The following is a 21,064-nucleotide window of genomic DNA, read 5'->3' on the forward strand; positions in this document are numbered from 1 at the left end:
AAATTAAATGTAATTCATCACATCAATAGACTTAAAAATAAGAATCATATGATCATCTCAATAGACGCAGAAAAAGAATTTGACAAAATACAGCACCCCTTTACATTCAAAACACTAGAAAAACCAGGGATAACAGGAACATATCTCGACATCATAAAGTCTATCTATGCTAAGCCCCAGGCCAACATCATTCTAAATGGAGAAAAATTGAAAAACTGGAACAAGACAGGGATGCCCTCTTTCACCACTTCCATTTAACATGGTTCTTGAAACACTGGACCCAGCAATTAGACAGACGAAAGAAATTAAAAGGATACGTATAGGAAAAGAAGAACTCAAATTGGCACTATTTGCTGATGATAAGATTCTATACCTGGAAGACCCTAAAAGTTCCACTATAAAACTCCTAGAACTAGTAAATGAATTCAGCAAAGTAGCAGGATATAAAATCAACACCCATAAATCAAAGACATTTCTGTATATCAGTGACAAATCCTCAGAAAGAGAAATGAAAAAAACTACCCCATTCTCAATAGTCTCAAAATAAAAAAAATACTTGGGAATCAACTTAACAAAAGAGATGAAAGATCTATATAATGAAAATTACAGAACACTAAAGAAAGAAATCAAAGAAGACCTCAGAAGATGGAAAGACTTACCTTGCTCTTGGATATGCAGAATTAATATTATCAAAATGATCATACTTCTAAAAGCACTATACAGACTTAATGCAATTCTGATCAAAATTCCAATGACATTCCTCATAGAAATAGAAAAAGCAATCATGAAATTCATCTAGAAAAATGCTCTTATTTTTATATTTAATATTTTTATCCTCAGAATAGCTAAACAATTCAATTTCAAGTAATGAAATAGAAGACACCATCAGAAGCCTACCAACCAAGAAAAGTCCAGGACTGGATAAATACTCAGCTGAGTTCTACAAGACCTTTAAAGAAGAACTGATACCAATATTCTTTTTTTTTCTTTTTTAGAGGGAGAGAGAGAGAGAGAGAGAGAGAATTTTTTTAAAAATATTTATTTTTTAGTTCTCGGCAGACACAACATCTTTGTTGGTATGTGGTGCTGAGGATTGAACCCCAGCCGCACGCATGCCAGGAGAGCACGCTACCGCTTGAGCCACATCCCCAGCCCAATATTCTTTAAATTATTTCATGAAATAGAACAAAAGGGGAACACTTCCAAACTCATTCTATGAGGCCTATATCACCCTGATTCCAAAACCAGACAAAAACACATTAAAGAAAGAAAACTTCAGACTAATATCTCTAATGAACATAGATGCAAAAATTCTCAATGACATGAACTTCCTTTTTCTTATAACAGGTGTCAGCACATGTTTTCTATAAAATACTAGATGGGAAAAGTTTTAGATTTTGGGGGAACTTAATATCTCTGTTGTAGTGGGAAAGCAGCCATAGTCTCTAGGGAAATAAAGGAGCATGGCTGTGTTACAATAAAACTTTATTTATAAAAGCAGACCACCATATGGATTCTGTCCTGCAGGCCATACTTGGTTATCCTTGCTTCAGAATGAAGGCCAGATTGAGGTATTTGCCTACAAGGAAGGCACTGAGTAATATTTTCTCCTGGAAGTCAGGCTCCACAGGATACTGCTTATAAGAGAATTGAGGAATAGAGTACAAACTGAGAGCTGAAGAGCCAAGTATGATTTGCAAACATGATTTGTTTGGCTTATACAGTATCAATTAGATGCTTACATTCAAAGATTGGGGGAATTTGCATTTTGAAAGTCTGAAATTTCTGTATTTTGAGAGAAATTAGAAATCTTCCCTTAGAGAGGGATTCACCTACATTTTCTTGTGGCAATAATTGGTTGGAGTTGAATAGAGGCTGCTCTATCCATTATGAAACTAAACAGAAAATCAAATATGCAGAGATAAAGAATAAAACATTGGTTACCAGGGGTGCAGTGAGGTTGAAGGAGGAGAGGAATAGTAGAAAAATAGGAAAAGTAGAAAATAAGAATCTTTATTTTGCAGGTGAGAATTAAGACCCAATTTTAGGTGTACCCTCAACTCTGTATTTTTCTCCTATTGATGTGCTAAGGTTAAAACGCTCCTTGCTAGACTGGACTGGAGTGGTGGTGGTGCTGGTGCTGGTGATGCTGAAAGGCAGTTCTGGATGGGATGGCTTTCCACAGCAGTGAGGAAAAGCAAAATCCAGGGGTGGGTGTAAGTCACATCCTAGAGAGCTCCAAGATGCAAACCCCAGAAGCCAAGTTCAAATTCTATGGAGGAAGTGGGACTGGAGATGACAGATAATAAAAACTGTGATACCTGACAGACCAAAAATGGGTGAGTGAACTTAGCTGAGAATGCTCCCGACAGTGAGGCTGGTCTGGAGCAGGTCTGTGAAGGGTTCCCACCAGTTAAAAGTCAGCAGCATATGAGTGGATCCACCTTATTTAAAGACAAGTCTCTCCACATCTTCTTTATTCTTCTGTGGCTTCATTCCCCTCCTTTTGCTGCCTGTAATGGTGCTTAGTGTCATTTGTGTTTTGTGTTAATGTGGAGAAATGAGAACCGTCTTAACAATGTACTTGGCACAATTGAAAAAATATATTTGCCTTTTTTCTCAACAGTGTTTCTTCATCTCTCCATCCTTCCTCCTTAGCTTGCTTTGCTTCTCAAAAAACAAAAAAATGTTCTTCTTCTTTCTTGCCTAAGTCCAACCTTCTTTAAGCTTCTGTTTCTTTTCTCCCTTAGCCATCTCTCCTTCTCTTCCTTGACTCCTTCTAGTTTACTACCAAACCTTTTCCTGTTGCCCCCTCTAATCTAGAAAGAGACAGACTAACTTCTTCAACAAAGAAAACTCCTTATGCTTCTGTTTGAGTGCTCCCATTCCTTCACCCACAAATATCTCAAAAGCATGGTGAGTTTCACATTGTCCACCTGTTCATTCATCCTTTTCTGACTGTGACTCACTATTGGTCCGTATTTTTTCTCCTGATACCTCTGCATACTACCGTCATAACATTCACATCTATTCTTTGGGTTACAAATTGTTGGATAATCATATAATCACCATCAAAGTGATAATAATCTGAACTTGTTGAACCTTTGGTTCTTCACATGGTGCTTTTGTGTGTGCCATCGCATGTACTCCTCTTGATCTTCTTTTACAGAACAAAGTAGAAATCATATTTGTTCATAAAAAAATGGATGCTTTGGAAGGATAAGGTGCCAAGGTGCTCAGGGTAGCACCTGGACTCAGCTCCCTGGATCTCACATCTTACACCCCTGCTATTCCTCTGCAGCAATTGCTCTGTTCTGGTTCTTCTTCTATGTCATTACTCAGACTTCTTTGCTTGGGTTCATTCTTCCTCTCTGTGCTCCCAGGTTTTGTCCTTAGAGTATCCTCTTTAGACAGGCTATCCTTTTTAGACTATCCTCCTATGTCTCTGAGATGTCCTTTTAAATCTCTGCTCAGTCACTGTGTGTCTTTGGGCCACTTAGTTCCCCTCTTTGGTGTCAGATTCTTTGCTTGAAAGATAAGAGCGTTGGGTAGTTGGTATGTTTCTCTAGAGCTCTGAATTTAAATGAGATGAAGAGTGTCAAAGTAATTTTTAAACAAAAATCAATATGGAAATATGTGACCTAATAAATAAGTCCAGCAAGGTTACAGGATGAATATCAATGTAGAAAAACATCAATGGCATTTCTATATACTAGCAATGAGCAATCAAAAAATGAAATTAAGAAAGCAATTCCAGTTTTACAATAACATCTAAAGGAATAAAATGCTTAGAAATAATTTAACAGGATATGTGAAAGAGTTATACACTGGAAAACCATAAAGTATTGTGGAAATGATATAATCCTATGCTCATGGATAAGAAGATTCAATAATGCTGGCATGGTTTTATTCCCCAAAGTGATCTAAAAATTGACAAAATCCTTATCAAAATACCAACTTTTATTTGTAGAAATTGTCAAGCAGATTCTAAGTCTAAAATCCATTTGAAATTGCATCATTACCAAAATAATTAACACAATTTTGATGAAGAATAAACTTGGAGACCCTACACTTACTTATTTCAATGAAATAGGATTTATAATCCAGAAATATACCCCTAAATCTAGGTTCATTTTTTAAAACAAGGCTACCGAAACAATTCAATGGGGAAACAGCAATCTTTAATAACAGGCATTGAGACAACTAGATATCCACGTGAGAATGAGTGAACTTTAATCCTTATATCACAGATGCAAGAGAGTTGACTCCAAACAGGTAGAAATTAATGTTATAGCTAAAACTACACAAGTCTTAGAAGAAAAAACAGAGTGAATGTTAAGTGACTTGGGTTAGCCAATGATTTCTTAGATATGACAGCAAGCATACAAGCAAGAAAAGAAAAAAAATTAGAGAAGTTACACTTGTTCAGAAGTAATTTTTTTTTGTATGTCAGAGAATATTATTAAACAATTGAGTAAAGAAAGGGAATCACAGGAAGAGAGAAATGGAAGGGAAGGGGAGGTAATGGGGAATAAAATTGACCAAATTATGCCATATGCATGAATAAATAGAGCACAATGAACCACAGTTTTATTTATAATTATAATGCACCAATTAATAAAAAAAATAGAAAAGAGGCAAGTAGAGTAGAGAAAAAAGCTAGGGGAGGAAAAGGGAAAGTCCTGGGGAATGAAATGGAGCAAAACATGTCATGTGCACATATGAATATGTCACAATGAACCTAATATTATATATAATTTTAATGCATTAAGGAAAACATAAAAAGTGAAAACAAATCCAGAAAGTTGGATTGCATATTTTAAAACCATATATGTAGTAAGAGACTTAGATCTAAAATATATACTTTTAAAAGTCTTACAACTAAACAATAAAAAGGTACTCTAATTAAAAATGAGCAACTGGTCTGAAGAGATATTTCTCTAATAAAAATATACAAATAACCAGGAAGCACACTGAAAAATTTTTAGAAACATTAGGCTTGGGGAAAATGCAAATCCAAACCACAGTGAGATCCTACTTCATTTGCATTAGGATGCCTGTAATACAAAAGGAAGACAATAACAAGTGTTGGTGAGGTTGCAGAAAAATTGAAACCTTCATATATTGCTGATAGGTACTTACAATGGTGCAGCCCTTCTGGAAAATAGTTTGGAAGTTACTCAACAAGTGAAAAGCAGGTCCAGAAAAATTTAGGAATGTTCAGAGCAGTGCTATTTGAATGGCCAAAAGTGATAATAACTCAAAATGTCCACTTATTGATGGATGAATAAACTAAGTGTGGTATATCCGTATAGTGAAATATTATTTGGCAATAAAAAACAATGACATCCTCATATAGTCACAGTGTAGATTAACATTGAAAATATTACACTGAATTAAAGAAGCCAGATTCAATACATATTATATGAGTCCATTTATAAGAAATGGCCAGAATAGGAGATTTATATTTATATTTATATATTATGCACCAATTAATAAAAATATATACATTAAAATATTATATATACTATATATATTAGTTATTCCCTTGTCTGGGGGTTTTGGGGAGAATACGAAGGGACTGGTAAAATGGGCTCAGAGTGGGTGGTGAGAGTATTCTAAGCTTAGATAATGGTCATGGTTGTACAACTCTGTATATACACTAAAAACCATTCATTTGAACATTTTAGTGGATGAACTATATGGCATGCAAATTATATCTCACTGAAATGGCTTAAGATAAATACGTAAAATTGTGATAGTGATCTAATACTATTATTAAGAAATCATCAGGGCATTCATATGGTTTTTGGCATTAGAGGCAAGTTTTCCTAAAACGATGGTGGTTCACCTGAGAATTATTTCTGATTATAATTGATAATACATGACAACCATGGCATTCTAGATTAAGACAATCTCAGACCAAATCTGCTGTCTCCTACTGCCCAGTCATAGGATAGTGGTTGATTTTTGAACTTCTCTGAGTCTCAACTTCCCTACGTCCCACCAGTAAGGACAACAATGCTGTCCAAGCGATGCTAAACACAGGATGCACTGGAAAGCATTTAGTTCCAAGCCCGAAGTATTGTATCTGTCCAATAAATGTTATTCCATCTGCTGTTCCAGAAGTGCATCTCCAGCTCTTCCACTTGGATGAAGCAGAGAGGAGCTATTGTGAGGGTCTGGGTGGCTGGGGTCACAAGGGGAGGGGAGGAGAGGAGAGCACAGGCTGGCATGGCCCGCACTTCTTTCAGGGGGTACGTTTGGTGCTTTTAAGTGCTCCGGGATGGATGAAAGGGTCACATCTGTAAGCTGAGAGCTTTCTCAGTGGATTGCTTGTTCTATAAAGGAGTAATTAAAAGGACACCATGGAGAGGTTTTCAAAGCTTGGAACCTTTCTTTCCATTGAAGCCTCTGAGGGTTAGGACAGCTGGCTTTCCCCAGGAGGAGTGGAGGGGTGGAAAGAATAATTGACTGGAGTTTTACTCCTAACTTTGCTCAGTCAATGAAATCGTGTGGTCTGAAAGCAGCTGTGTTAACCCCATCATTCGGCTTCCCCTCCTACTAAGTGGGGATTAAACTTGGCCCCAGCCTTTTTCCCTCCAGGAGAGGACTGTTGTACATCCATTGACAGCACTTTGACCTGCACGGAAAGAAGACTTCAAATTGAAAACAAGGTTTCATTAGCAGCACTATTGTTTCCCACCCTTGATTTCTGTAATTTAGTGGTGCTGTATAATTACAGCATAAAGACATAATTATGGAGGTCTTGCCTGGAAAATCACATGACCGTTCCATTTGGATATAAGTACAATATTGGTGCATAATAACCTGTAGAAATCTGCACTTAATTGTGGTGGCCAACTTGCCTCTCGTTGACCCCTTCCATTCAGCCCGTCCTGTGTGGCAGAGACCATTTCTCAGTCTCTAGGCTGTGCTACTAGAACACCCAGGTTCAAGACCACATGCCCTGGCAGCCACACTGATCAAAGTGAATACTGTGGCACTGTGAGTCCTTAGTGTAACCCTGGGGTCAGAAGGTACTGCACCTTCGTGCATTCAATGCATACAGAGAGATCAATCATGGCTGTGCTAAACGCTGTTCCAGGTGCTGGAGATACATCACTGAAATAAAAAGAAGTCAGAAATCCCTGTTGTTGGGCTGGGGACGTGGCTCAAGCGGTAGTGCGCCCGCTTGGCATGCGTGCAGCCTGGGTTCGATCCTCAGCACCACATACCAACAAAGATGTGTGTCCACCGAAAACTAAAAATTAAGTACTAAAATTAAAAACAAAAAATCCCTGTTGTTGCATATGTGTATGTGTGGAGTGGGTGGCGATGGGGATAAATATCATACAAAATCGTCAAATGCATAGAACATTATATGTTTATAAATGCTACGGAGAAAACTACAATGTGGAAGTAAAATGGAGTTGTATCACTGAAAATGTCATGTGTGATTACAGAACTTAAGAGATAAAGTGGTCACCAGGGGAAATCTGATGAAAGCATTTCAGGCAACTAGTCTGAAAATGAGGACACCCAGGGTGGGTGTATCTGAAGGCCAGTGTGGCTCAACTGGAGTAGCCAAGTGGGCAGTGGTGAGCAATGGGTTCAGAGGATGATGGAGCAGGATGGAAGACTGCAGGTCCTGATAAACTATGGACCACAGGCCAAATCTGACTTGCTTCCTGTTTTTAACAATAAAGTTTTATTGCCACACAAGATGCTCATGTGCTTTTATATTGTGTTATGGCTGTTGTAATGCTATAATGGCATATTCTGTGATTATGACAGAGACAGGTGAATGGTAAATCTTTTTTTAATATTTATTTTTTAGATTTAGTTGGACACAATATCTTTGTTTTATTTTTATGTGATGCTGAGAAATGAACCCAGTGCCTCATGCATGCTAAACAAGAGCGCTAACACTTGAGCCACATTCCCAGCCCCAAGAATGGTGAATTTTACAAAATATTTACTAGTTATCTTTGCAAAAAAGGTTTAGTGGTTCCTGAAATAGGGCGTTTCTGATTGTCTCTATCTCCTGCACGTCTTACAGCATACTGCAGACATGGAGGTAAAAGTTTAGCTCATTCCCTCAGGGTGCAGTAGGATAGTGTCATGGGGTGACAGACATGTAGAAAGTTAAAACACAGCTCCAAGTTCTCATGAATTGTTCTGGGGTTGCAGAACAAGAAAACCAATTGAAAAATGATTTCTCAGTATCTACTACAGCAGAACATATTCATGTACGCTAACCTAACACTTTCTCTCCAGAATTTATACCCACTATGCATGTCTTCTAAAAGGCACATAGAAGAAAGTTTCTAGAAACTTTATTCATAATAGCACCCAAAGGAAAACAAACAAGAAAATAGATCAACATTTGAATGCATAAATTGTGATATAGTCATTCAATTGAATACTATATACCAATGAGAAAAAAATAAATGATTGCTACACAAGCACCTGAATGAATTTCACAAACAAAACATTGAATGAATCATGTCGGTTACACATCCACAATTTTACATAATGCCCTATTAGTAATTGTTGTATTCTGCTACCTTTCCTATCCCCTACTATCCCCCCTCCCCTTCCCTCACATCTCTCTCTACCCCATCTACTGTAATTCATTTCTCTCCTTGTTTATTTTCCCATTCTCCTCACAACCTCTTACATGTAATTTTGTATAGCAATGAGGGTCTCCCTTCATTTCCATGCAATTTCTCTTTTCTCTCCCTTTCCCTCCCATCTCATGTCTCTGTTTAATGTTAATCTTTTCTTTCTGCTCTTCCTCCATGCTCTGTTCATAGTTGCTCTCATTATATCAAAGAAGACATTAGGTATTTGATTTTTAGGGATTGGCTAGCTTCACTAAGCATAATCTGCTCTAGTGCCATCCATTTCCCTGCAAATTCCATGATTTTGAGGATGTGTAACCGACGTGATTCTGCAATCTGCATTTGGGGTAAAATTGGGAGATCATAACCCACTTCAATCTAATGTATGAAATATGATATGTCAAGAGCTTTGTAATATTGTGAACAACCAATAAAAAAAGATAGAGGCAATAAAAAATAGTCAAAAAAAGATTAGTGGAAAATTTTCAGTATATTCTCTTTCAATAAAGTAATTAAATTTTAAAAAAAAGCTAGAAAGTAAACATGAAAATAAAGTTGAAGGGACATCTCATGAATAGGGTGAACAGTAGAATAAAAAAACGGGGAGATGGAGGGAGGAGGGAAGTTCTGGGTAATAATATTCGTCAAATGTTCTCCAGTATGTTCATACTGAAGAGAAAATGATCTAAAATGGCATTTTATTTGAATCAAATGTATGATATGTTAAGATCATTGTATTGTCTTGATCAACTAATTAAAAAAAGTCCATATAAGAAAAAAAACATTGAATGAAGAATTCAGACATGAAAGAACATATACTGCATGATTTCATGTCCATTAAGTTCAAAACCAGGCAAAACTAATGTACACAAATAGCAGTCAGAGGAATGACTGTCTTGGATTACCTAACTGGGAATGGTATGAGCAGGTGGGCATGTAGAAATATTGCATATCTTGATCTGAGTGGAGTTATTTGACTGAAATGATTCATGGAGCTCTATACTCAGGAATTGTGTACTTTATTATCTGTAAATTATGTCTCTATTAATACAAAAAAATGAGAATGCATGTGAAATACCATGGAGGCTGCTACTAAGAACTGTGGCAATGCAGGAAAAATGACAGAATAAATGTCTGGTGTGGCAGAAATGCTTCATATTGTAGTCAAATTTTGAGCTTAGTAGTTACATTTTTCAAAGGACAGATCTGAGTAAAAAGATGTCCTGAGGAGAGGAGAAAGCATATTTTAAAAAATCTGAAAAACAAAGCTTATGTAGTGCCCATCATATTTCTCTCTCTTTATGCTTCCTCCTCTTTCTATTTTCCCTTAATTTTGTTTATTTGTATTTTGTTTTCATTTTGTTCAGTTATTGTGCTTTTCAATTCAAGAATTTTCATTTGGTTCTTTTTATAATTTAATGGAAACTTAAATCACATGCCATAGACATTTCCTATTCATAGTGTATAACCCAATGTTTTTTGATATATTCACAATGTTGTGTGATGCCACCACCTTAATTCCAGAATACTTTCACCACCTCAAAAACCAGCACTGTAACCACTGATAGTCATGACTAATTCTCCTTTCTTCTGGTCCTTGATAACTACTAATCCACATTCTGCTTCTGCAGATTTACTGTACTGGACATTTTATACAAGTTGAGTTATAGAATATGTGACCTCTTGTGTTTGGCTTCTCTCACTTAGCATATTTCAAGGGATTATCCATGTCATGGAGTGGCTGAATAATATTTCTTTCTATAGATGCATTATATTTTGTTTAGCCATTTATCAATTGACAGGCATTTTCATCAATTGTATAGAAATTAAATTGAATATTTTATTCATTTTTACAGTAGCAATGCTTCTGTGGCACTTGCATACAAATTTCTATACAACAACATGCTTAATCTGCTTGGATCTGTACGGCGGGTGATTGTGGACATTTGGTAACTCTGTTCTACTTTTTAAGGAACTACCAATCTGCCCATTTACATTCTTACCAGCAATATATGAGGTTTCCCGTTTCTCAACATCTTCACCATGACTCCTTTATTGTCTTTATTATTATTATTATTATTATTATTATTATTATTATTATCATAATGAATCTGAAATAGAATACCACTGTTTATGTACATTTGCATTTCTCCAACAAACAATGTAGATTTTAACTTTGTACCATATTTTAAAAATGGGATGTATGTCAACCAACTTTGCTTTACTTTTTCGATATTGTTTTAGGGCATTCTGGAATCCATATTATTTTTAGGATCAGATTGTCAATGTCTGTAAAAGGCTAGCCAAGGATTGTGATAGAGATTGAATTGATCTGTAAATCTATTTGGGCATAACTGTACATTAACATTATCTCGGTGGTAGAGCACTTGCCTAGCATGCATGAGACACTCTATTTGATCCTCAGCACCACATAAATATAAACAAATTTTTAAAAGGTATAAAAATACAAGAATATTATTTTAAAAAATATTGTCTTGCTATCCATGAACATGGGAAGTCTTATTATGAAGACCTTTAATTCTTCTCAACAATGTTCATCAAATTATCCATGCATAAGTCTTATACTTCTTTTGTTTAATTAATTATTCCTGCTATTCTTTCTGGTGATGCTGCAAATTGGAATTATTTTCTTAATTTCATCTTCAGATTTTTCATCAATTGTATAGAAATTAAATTGAATATTTTATTCATTTTGTGCCCAATGCATATTATTGGTTTCAGCAATTGTCTTGTCTTTTAAATCAGGAGAAAAAATTACAAAAAAATCACATACATCCTTTATATCTTCCTTTGTATTTATCTTTATCCATTGCCTTTATTCATGTGGATTCAAGTTACTGTGTAGTACTCTTTCAGTTCAGCTTAAAGCACTCCCTTTAGTATATCTTGCAATATAGGAATGCTGGCAACAAATTCAGCCTCTCTTTATCTAGGAATGTCTTAATATATGCTTCATTTTATTGCAGTTCATCATTTGGTAGTCCTTGAGAACGAATCTTTGAGAGCATGACAGCTTTTTTTGCTCCCCTTACTTTGCTTTCTCCCCGTTTGCCAGGCTAGGGTTTTTACTGTGAATTTGGTCAGCTATTTTTGAAGGTTAAAATAGAGTGGGAGAGTGGTCAATGGAGTGAAGACAAGTCAAAAGACCATGAAGTTCTTACTGAGATTCTTCTGTTTTTCTTGCATAAATGCTACCCAGATTGTTGCAAGCCTCTAGTTAATTTCCAGAGTTGTAAAAAATAGTTGCTTTTTTTTAAAAAAAAAAATAGTTTTCTTATTGGTTTTATGGAGGAGAGAAATTTCAGATAGTAATACTTTGCAATTTTTCCTACTTCCTCAACTTTTTGAATGTATTTGCAGCAGGAATACTGAAGTATGCTTGAGAAAACGTATATTCTACTTGGAGAGAGAAAGATTATGTGCAGATACAGAGCAATGGAGATATCTTGCTACTCAAATTATCCAAGGACTTGAAGAATTGATATGCCAGGAGGTTGTAAGGAGGGAATATCAAGTTCCTCCCTCGACCTGCTGTATTTTAACATTTAAAAAATATTTCCAGGTGATTTACATGTACATTAACTTCAGAGAAATGTTAATATTATGCACTTCTTATTAGGTAAAGCAAGGGTTCCTTCTGCTACCTAGAACCCTTTTATCCAATTTTAGCAGCTCAGCACAGCGTACACAACATATTGATTTCTTGCTTATACTGTTTCCAACATGGGTGGGTGGAGGCTCCCTCCCATTTGATGCCACAAAGATTCAGTTCTCTTAACTTTGTAATACCACCATATAACTTCCAAGTTTTCCACTCAAATGGAATCAGCATACTGTCTCATAAATGTATCAGCCAAGAAATGAGAAAGGAAACTGCTGCTCCTGGTCCATTGGAACAAGCGGGTCACACAGCCCTAGTCTAAATAAGCTGACAATGTACAGATGGGGCACCTGGGTTATTTGCCAAGTGCTATTTCGGCTACTCCCCTTCAGAGAGGTTCACACGATTCAACAAGGATGAACAGAGTAAGGAAAAGTTCAACGTTAGGAAAATCACAGAAAAGGTTTTTTAAAAAGTATAATTCTGATTTGGAGATTAGAGAAGGCAATGGATCCAAAAGTCAAACCAGCAGAAGTAAGTGGGCATTAGAAGAAGAAAGGAGAATATTAATTTAATATGTACAATATTCTAAGAGGAAATACTGGGCATCAACATTTATTCAAAGAGAAAAAATTTGGTGGAGACATTTCATAAAATCCTCTGCCTTCATTGTAAACTTGAGTGAAAATTTTGCAGAACAGCTTTTTTTGAGAGTTTGATTTGGATGGATTCAGCGGCTCGGGTGTATGAATTCTGAAAGTGTTAAGATCAGTTTATAGGTTGTTAAAGTGGCATACATCCTTACCTCCTTGCCCAGTGACAGGTAGGTGGATACAGGACAATGGGGTATTTGGAGGTGGTACTCCTAATCTCAGCTCTGTTAAGCATTTCTTGTGGGATTTTACAGGGAAAGACCACGGTAAAGCAGGGGGTTTTCAATTTTGGCTGTACATGGGAATCAGAATCATCCATAAAGCTTTCTAAAAATTTCTGTCCAAATGAAACACTCTCTGGAAATGACACCAAGACACCTATAAAAAGCTAGATTATCCCGGCGTCCTCATACTTGATATGCATGGAGATCACCTGAGGAGCCTGTTGAAATGAATATTCTGATTCCCCTGGGTCTGAAATGTGACCTACAATTCTATTTTCTAAGTGCTGCTGCTGCTAGTGCTGTTGCTGCTGCTGCCAGTCCAGGATCCCAGGCCTAGGGCATCCGAAATAGCTCATCAATTTCATTCAAAGGATGTTTTCCCCAGCTTAACCAAATTGGCCAGCGATTTTAACAGGGTTTAAAAGAAGTCTAGGCCGGCTCGGGCAGAAAGGCCTCTGGAGGGAGAGGTGAAATGTTTTCACTCAAGGCTGATCCATCGCCTACTCCAGAGTCCCAGCAAGGTGAGTGGGTGCTGCTCATCTCTCATGTCAGCACCTCCCTGCGGGGGAGCCCAGCAACGTGGCCTCTGGAGATGCCAGGCAGACTGATGCGGAATTGGAAGGAACCAGACTTACCATGGGACAAAGGGAGCTGTGTTGTGCCACTGGACAGTGAAGAAGGGAACAGAGGTGAGGATGGGGAGGGCACCCAGGGATCACCCACAGCCCAGCCAGTCATTTTCACATGCATTACACTGTGTATCTTAGTAAAAACCCCAAAAGGCTGTCATCACCAACCTCATTTTCTAGATTGGAAAATTGAGACTCAAAAGGCGAATCACTTGTCAGGCAAGAAATCATTTGCATAACACCCAAATCCACCTTCTTCCCATTACAGCAACCTAAAATGTGTCATATTTTCCACGGATGGTGGACAAAAGAACTGGGTGCTGGGTCCCTGCTTTATGGTGCAGGTTATGATGGCCATGATGGTTGGGTTGCTTCTAGTGCTTCCATCTAGTATTTTCCATATCTCATTTATCTATAGTCAAGAAGAAGAGAAGATACTATTCACAGACCTAAGGTATGGGAAAGGAAGCAATGAGAGTTCAAGAATTGTCACAGATTGTTTCCCTGGCTCTTCTATCCTCTGCAGTCCACTATTTATCATTTCCAGAGAAAGGCAAAAAAACACAATGTAATACAAATTTGTTATATTAGACCATGTAGATCTCCTCTTACTTCTTGGCTTGACTCCATTCCAAATAGACGTTGCTGTGTAGAATTTAAGTGGAATAAGCCAAGTCCACTCTGTTTGCATACTCTGTTCCTTCACATATTCTGATAGCTTCCTTCTCTCGCGTTTCAGGCTTGGCTCTGATGCCCCCTTCTTACAGAACACATTACTGGCCAGCCCATATGAAACTCATTCACCATTTGAGTGACCTCGTAATTCTCAATTCTCTTAACTTTTTGAATTATTTAGGGCTCGTGTGTGTGTGTGTGTGTGTGTGTGTGTGTGTGTGTGTAAAATATCTTTACTATCTGCTTCACCTGTTCACTAAAACAATGGTTTGCAAACTTATTCTGAAAGATCCCCCAAAATATTTTAGGCTTTGCAGTCAATAGGGTCTTTGTGGTAGTTGCTCAGCTATTGTTATGAGTGTGGTTGTTCCACTAAAATTGCTTTTATAAAAAACAGGTAGTAGGTTAGATTTGGTCTACAGGCCATTGCTTGCCAACAACTTGATCAAAATAAGTCTTGCTAGGGCCAATCATATTTGCACCACCGAAACACACACACACACACACACACACACACACACACACAAACAAGAAACAAAAACCCCAATACTTAGCATTTAGTACAATTTAGTGGATTTATTTTCAAATGAATGAATGAATACACAAATGAATCCACTTGCTCGGGAAATGTGGACCATGAGAGAATGTAGACAAACAAAATAAGTAAATTATGAAATTTTTAACCTTGCAACCATCTGCTAAGACAGTGTGCTATCTCTGCTACCATGTCCTATCTTAACTCTTAAAAAATAATTCAGAAAAAAATAGGGATTAAATAGCAAAAGCCAGACAGCTGTATAATTAAAACTGATGTGGATACCTGTGAGGGGCTCTATTGCTGGCCCTTTCTGAGCTGAGCATGGTCAGGGTTGAAGGTTTGAGTTGGTAGAACCAGAGAGCTTTAGAGATCTTAGAAGAGAGAAGACTTGTGTTCCTCTCTGACTTGGACTTGCGGAGTTGGAGACTTGAGGAGTATGCTGAAGGAGAAGTGGAGGTGGCTACATGGATGGTGTGCCAGAAAGTCTAGTCAAGCTTCGAGAGCTTCTGTTTGTGCAATATGGTAAGGGCCAAGACTCAGTGGGTCACTGTGCATCTAAATACAGCTCAGTCCTGACACAGACCTGAAATTGGAATGAAGAGTTAGAACAAGGAGAATGTTCTCTTAGGTGTTAGCCTGGACCACTGATCCGAGTCCTGGGAAGATAAGAACTTAGAAGATGCCAGAACGAAGCAGATAGATGCCTTTCCTGCATCCAGACCATGAACTTACAAAAGCCTACTTCATGGGCTTGTGCTCTGTGAAGTCACCCAGCATTTGGACTTAGAAGGCCCCTGCCGTTGGCTCTAGTACTGCCCTCCTGCAACTTATAATAATTTTTGAAAAGGTCCGTTTTGGTTTTGCACTGGATGCTTGTTATGGCTTGGCTTGGACACATTGTCTCACATGTGTCCTCCAGAAGTTCACATGTGAGACAATGCAAGAAGGTTCAGAGGAGAAATGACTGGGTTATGAGAGTCTTAACCCAATTAGATATTTAACCTTCTGATAGGGATTAACTGAAGTGGTAACTGAAGTGGAAGGGTGTGGCTGGAGGGGGTGGGAATTGGGTCATGGCTTTGGGTATCTATTTGTATCTGGCAAGTGGAGGCTCTCACTTCTGCCATGATGTCCTGCCTCACCTCAAGCCTCGAAGAGTGGAGCTGGCCTTCTCTGGACTAAAACCTCTGAAACTGTGAGCCCTAAAATAAACTTTCCTCCTCTGCAATTGTTCTGGTTGGGTCCATTTAGTCACAGCAGCAAAAAAAAAAAAAAAGCTGACTAAAACAATGCTACAAATTATCTAGCTGACCCTGTCTCTTTGTGAACATATTAAACTAGGATTAAAACACAGGAAAAAAGAAAGATGATTCCATGATGGAACTGAGAAAATTTCGAATGGACTCAGTTTCCCTTAAATGGTTGAATATGAAGTAAGTCTTTGCCAAGAAGCAGAATGGTATTTTAGAAAGATTCATTATCATATAGAAAGCTAAGGGGATTTGGAATTCTGCTAATGTACATCAGTGGACCAAGACCCCTGTTTTCTACTGATGGGCAGGAAGAGAGAAGCTTAGATAATTTCTAGCAGATTAGCTGAAGTCCTTACCGAGTTTTAATTCTTTCTGAAAATATCAGAAAACTGAAATTCTCAGTCACCGAGACACTTGTCCAGAATTATCCTGTGTTGGAGTGAGGCAGCAGGGTCATTTTGGAGCACTGGGGAAACTGCCTAATTTATATTCCTTGCATAGTCTTATGAATTAAGAATCCATTTATATTCAAGAACTCAGAGCTTTAGGTCTAAGATCAAAACTTGGTTTGTGTTGAATAAGCAGATTGTGTGGTACAGGCTGCCTCCCAAGAGAGAACCAAATGAGGCCCGGCAGAGGCTACTAGGAAGGAGATTGGGATAAAAAGGCATGACCATAGCAGCTAGCAGATCGTTGGCATTGAGAATAACATTCATTCTTGTCCATTCTGGGTGAGACTAATGTCATTGTCACTCCAGAGGCCCTGTTGCTGACCTTCAGTGTCCCCTGGTTGCCTAATGGGCCACATGCAAAGTTCTCAGCTTGGCCACTCAGCTCCACTGTGTCTGACCCCCTACTTACTGTCCACTTTTATCTGTGATCTTGCTATTCTCTGCCTCCAAGTTTTTCACTTTTCTATTTCCTGTCTGAACTAGCTTTCCCTCTCCTTTTGCCTAGTGATCATGTCTCCATTTTTTTTTTCTCTTATAAAGTCCCAGTAACTCATCCAAACACATTTGCTACCTCTGTCCTTTGGGTCAACACCATAGTTCATAAATTCAGCTATTAATGGCCTATTATCTCTTGCTGATTAGGTTGCAATGTGGGAGCTCCATCAGGGTAAGGATTGGGGCAGTTGCTCCTTGGCACCTGTCCAGAAGTATGATAGGTTCTTCATAAATATTCGTGAAATAATTTAAGGAATGAATGAATGATGGAATGAGTGAATAAATGACCCTTGGCTGGTCTGTGAGATCTCAGAGGACAAGGGCCATGCTTTGTTTCTTGTAAGTTATTTATATCTTCTACAGTTTCTAGCAGTGAAGAAAAATTCAGTTATTGCTTGTTTGCAGAATAGGGATGCATTGAAGGACCATATCTCCCTTATGATAGTAGAAAATCAGGGTGTTTAGTGGAGAATAGCTGCCTTGAGTAGAAATACTGAAATAGAATAGATGCAAACAGGAGATAGCTGACCTGACTTTGATGTAAGACCCTTTGGTATTCTTTAATTGATCATCAGCCTTTGCTTCCATGCACAGAAATTGCTCTGAGTAATGCAACTACACATTCTGTTAGCCTGGGACAGTATTGGTTAATGGCTGCTGTCCTGGAGTACTAGTTGATCCCCGTTCTTTCACCAAAGTGTCCTAGCTTGGAAGATAGATTATATGACCACCCTTGTTGTGTGCTAAATGATATGTGTACCTTAAAGCACATTATAGGTCTCAAGTATTATTAATGTTTTCACAAAGGCCAAAATGTGCTAGCACCTGATGAAGCTTGTAATGAGATAAAGAGAGATGAGAAAAATGCTCACAAATTAAAATTCAGTGAAGTATCTCTAGATGAGTTAAAAAAGAGTAGTTGTATATGACAGAATTCATGTGCTTGTGGGTTCTAGGGAAGGCTTCAGAGAGAGCATGGTCTTGATGAAGCACCAGGAATGATAAAGAATAGATTCTTTTTGCAACAATTGAGCTTTCCTACATTTCCCAAAAAGTACCTAGAGCTATCCTGCCTTGGTTTGTGCTAGTCTTTCTTGTCCCTTTTCCTGCCTTTTCCTGCAGTATCCACAGCCCCTGGAATGTCCTTCTCCTTTGATGCAAATGTCATTTATCTGTTGTGACCCAGGTTGAGTCCTGCAGTTCAGGGTCCTCCCCCATTCATGGTTATTCCTACATATTTCTATTCTTATACCTATTCAACTAGTTTCTCATTTATCATATGCTGCCTTCACATTTTTCTATTGGTAGTCAGTTTGCCTTTAAAGTAATGAAATGTAAATCTATTAGTAAGACTCAAACAAGTTCAACTGGAAGAATGGAGACTGATAGCCAGCAACCCTAGGGTGAGTGGGACAGAGAGGAGGGTAAGGCAGTGAGTTTTAGGTCCGTGTTTCAGCCAGAGCTGAGAAGTTACCTGTGAGAAAGCACCTTTCCCCAGACCAGAGCAAGGTAAATGGTCCCTGACAAGTGAGTTTGAGGCACACAGTTCTCAAGGATTGTAAAGGAGAAGTGTAGACTTCTGTGGTCATTGTTGGGGATAGTGGCAATTGAGCAAGGGGCCCCAAGTGGTGGTGTGTTGAGAAAGTGCTGGGTTTTCTGGTCTTGCCTTCACCCAGTCGGCCCACGGAGTGAAAGTCTGGGAATGGTGGACTGCATGCAGGGCACAGGAGCAATCATGGGAGGGACAGCAGACATATTTTCCAGGATGTTGTTAGATTCTTGGAGCAGGACAAGGACATTTCCAGAGAGCCCAAGGAATTTTTTGGAAGCAAAGGACCATCTACAAAGGGCAACATCACAGTCATCTTGGAATGAGAGACCATATATGACAGGAAGAACTATCTCAAGAATACTTCCCTTGTTTTGATTCATGGAAAAATCTTTAGGAGGGCCTGAGGTACCAAAAAGTATCCTGAAAGCCACAAGTATCCTGATGATGGTTCTAAGCTCCCAATCAGGAAAACATTGATTACACCCCCTTTCTTCTCATCAGCTTGTCTGGCTACCTACCTGTCTCCCTCCCTCCTTCCCTCCCTCCTTCCTTCCACTCTTCCTGCCTTCCTTTCCCTCTTCCTGCCTTCCTTCCATCTTTCCATCAATCATCAAGTTGAATAAAATCCATGAAAGTCATTAATAATGTGCTATAATGATTTACATCACTGCAGCATTTATTCTGATGTCCTAAACCTTAAATGTCGTGGTACTCTACATCAGAATACTTTCCAATGGAATGGTTGACTGAGAGTGTTCATGAAGATTAGGCACTTTCCTTATCTGAGTCACTCTTGAAATTCAAACATCAGACATCAGCAGTGCCCATGGCTCCTCAGTTATTTATTTTGGAAATATCCTTTTCTTTTCAGATTTTAGAAATTTTTTTTTTGTCTAATACAGACTATACTATTTATAGAATTCTCCCCACAAATTTTAACATAACATTTCTCCCATGTCATATTATGGAAATTATAAATAGAAACAAAAAATGAAAATCTCCTTTTAAGGTCCCTAAAGTTTTAGTGCCCATAGAGCTCCAGGTTTAGATGTTTTGTTGTTAGTTTTTTTTTTTTTTTTCTTTCCTCTGAAGCTGGGGTAATGTTGATCACCATAAGAGAAAGAGAACAAAACATGAGTGAGGGAGGAGTTAGGTTCTAGAATCCAATGTTCTTACCAGATTAGAACTGCAGGAATTGCAAGGCAGGTTGAATCCAGCATGGTTTGCCTGAACACAGCCAGAACCCATCAGGTAATAATACATTATAATAATAATACCCTCTGAGCAGCACCAATGAAGCACCTCTAAGAAGCCCCAATGAAGACATTCCCAGAGAGGAGGATGGTTCTTTGCAAAAAGGCAAAGGCATTTGCTGAGTCATTTGGGGTCTCTTATTTACTCTTCACTTTACTTGGTGCAAGAATCAAGGATGGTGGCAAATCCCCCGATTTGGGGTTAAGTTCATCCCCACCTATCTTGTCATGTATATAGAACTCTTCTCTGCCTGCTGGTTTTGCTGGGGCTTCTCCTACCACCAGCGCAGCCCTTTTAAGCTCTCTCTAAGGTCAGACATAATCTCAGAGACAGCGTGTACATCCCAATAGCCTACACCCCACATTTCTTTCCTGACATCTTAATGTTTGAAATTTCACACTTGTAACAACTGTGTGTTGCCAAAGCTTGGACAAGTTTTTCCATTTAAGAAAGAGCTTCCCAATGGGTGGGCTCTGTTTCAAACTTCCTGATGGACCCAAGGGCTGAGTCCCTCAGTTCTAGGGACAGCTGGAGTCCGTAGACTTGTCTCTAGGCACATGGTGGGAAGCACTGATCTAAAGCAGCATCATTAGAAAATCTTTCCCCCCAAAACCTTTGTTTTTCAATAATGAAAGAAGAAACCTCTTTTTCTGGGTCTCTAGAAAGCCATCTGAAATGCACTGCTCACTCAGGAAAAAGACTGATAATGGTCTGGGGGTGTAGCTCAGTGGTAAAGGTCCTGTTTTCCACATTCAGCATTGCAAAATAAAGAAATAAATAAGTAAGTTAATAAAGAAATAAACAAATAAATAAAATAAAATAAAAGAAGAATTATATTGCTGAGCCTTTAATTACCCTCATGTCTAATCACCATGAACCATTTATAAACACCCCAAGTGGCCATGTTTTTGCCTGTCCCTGTACTTTGGGACCTGCTACTTCTGTTACCCAGAATGCTTTCTTCCCCTAGATGACATATCAAAAAGCTAATTCATTTTTTCATGCCTAGCTTAAAATCACCTCCTTTTTGAAGCCTTCTATAATTTCCTCAAAACAAGTGTAGGAATTGTCTTCTACCAGATTACTTTGT

This window comes from Ictidomys tridecemlineatus, chromosome 5, assembly GCF_052094955.1.
Source record: "Ictidomys tridecemlineatus isolate mIctTri1 chromosome 5, mIctTri1.hap1, whole genome shotgun sequence".
NCBI lineage: Eukaryota > Metazoa > Chordata > Mammalia > Rodentia > Sciuridae > Ictidomys > Ictidomys tridecemlineatus.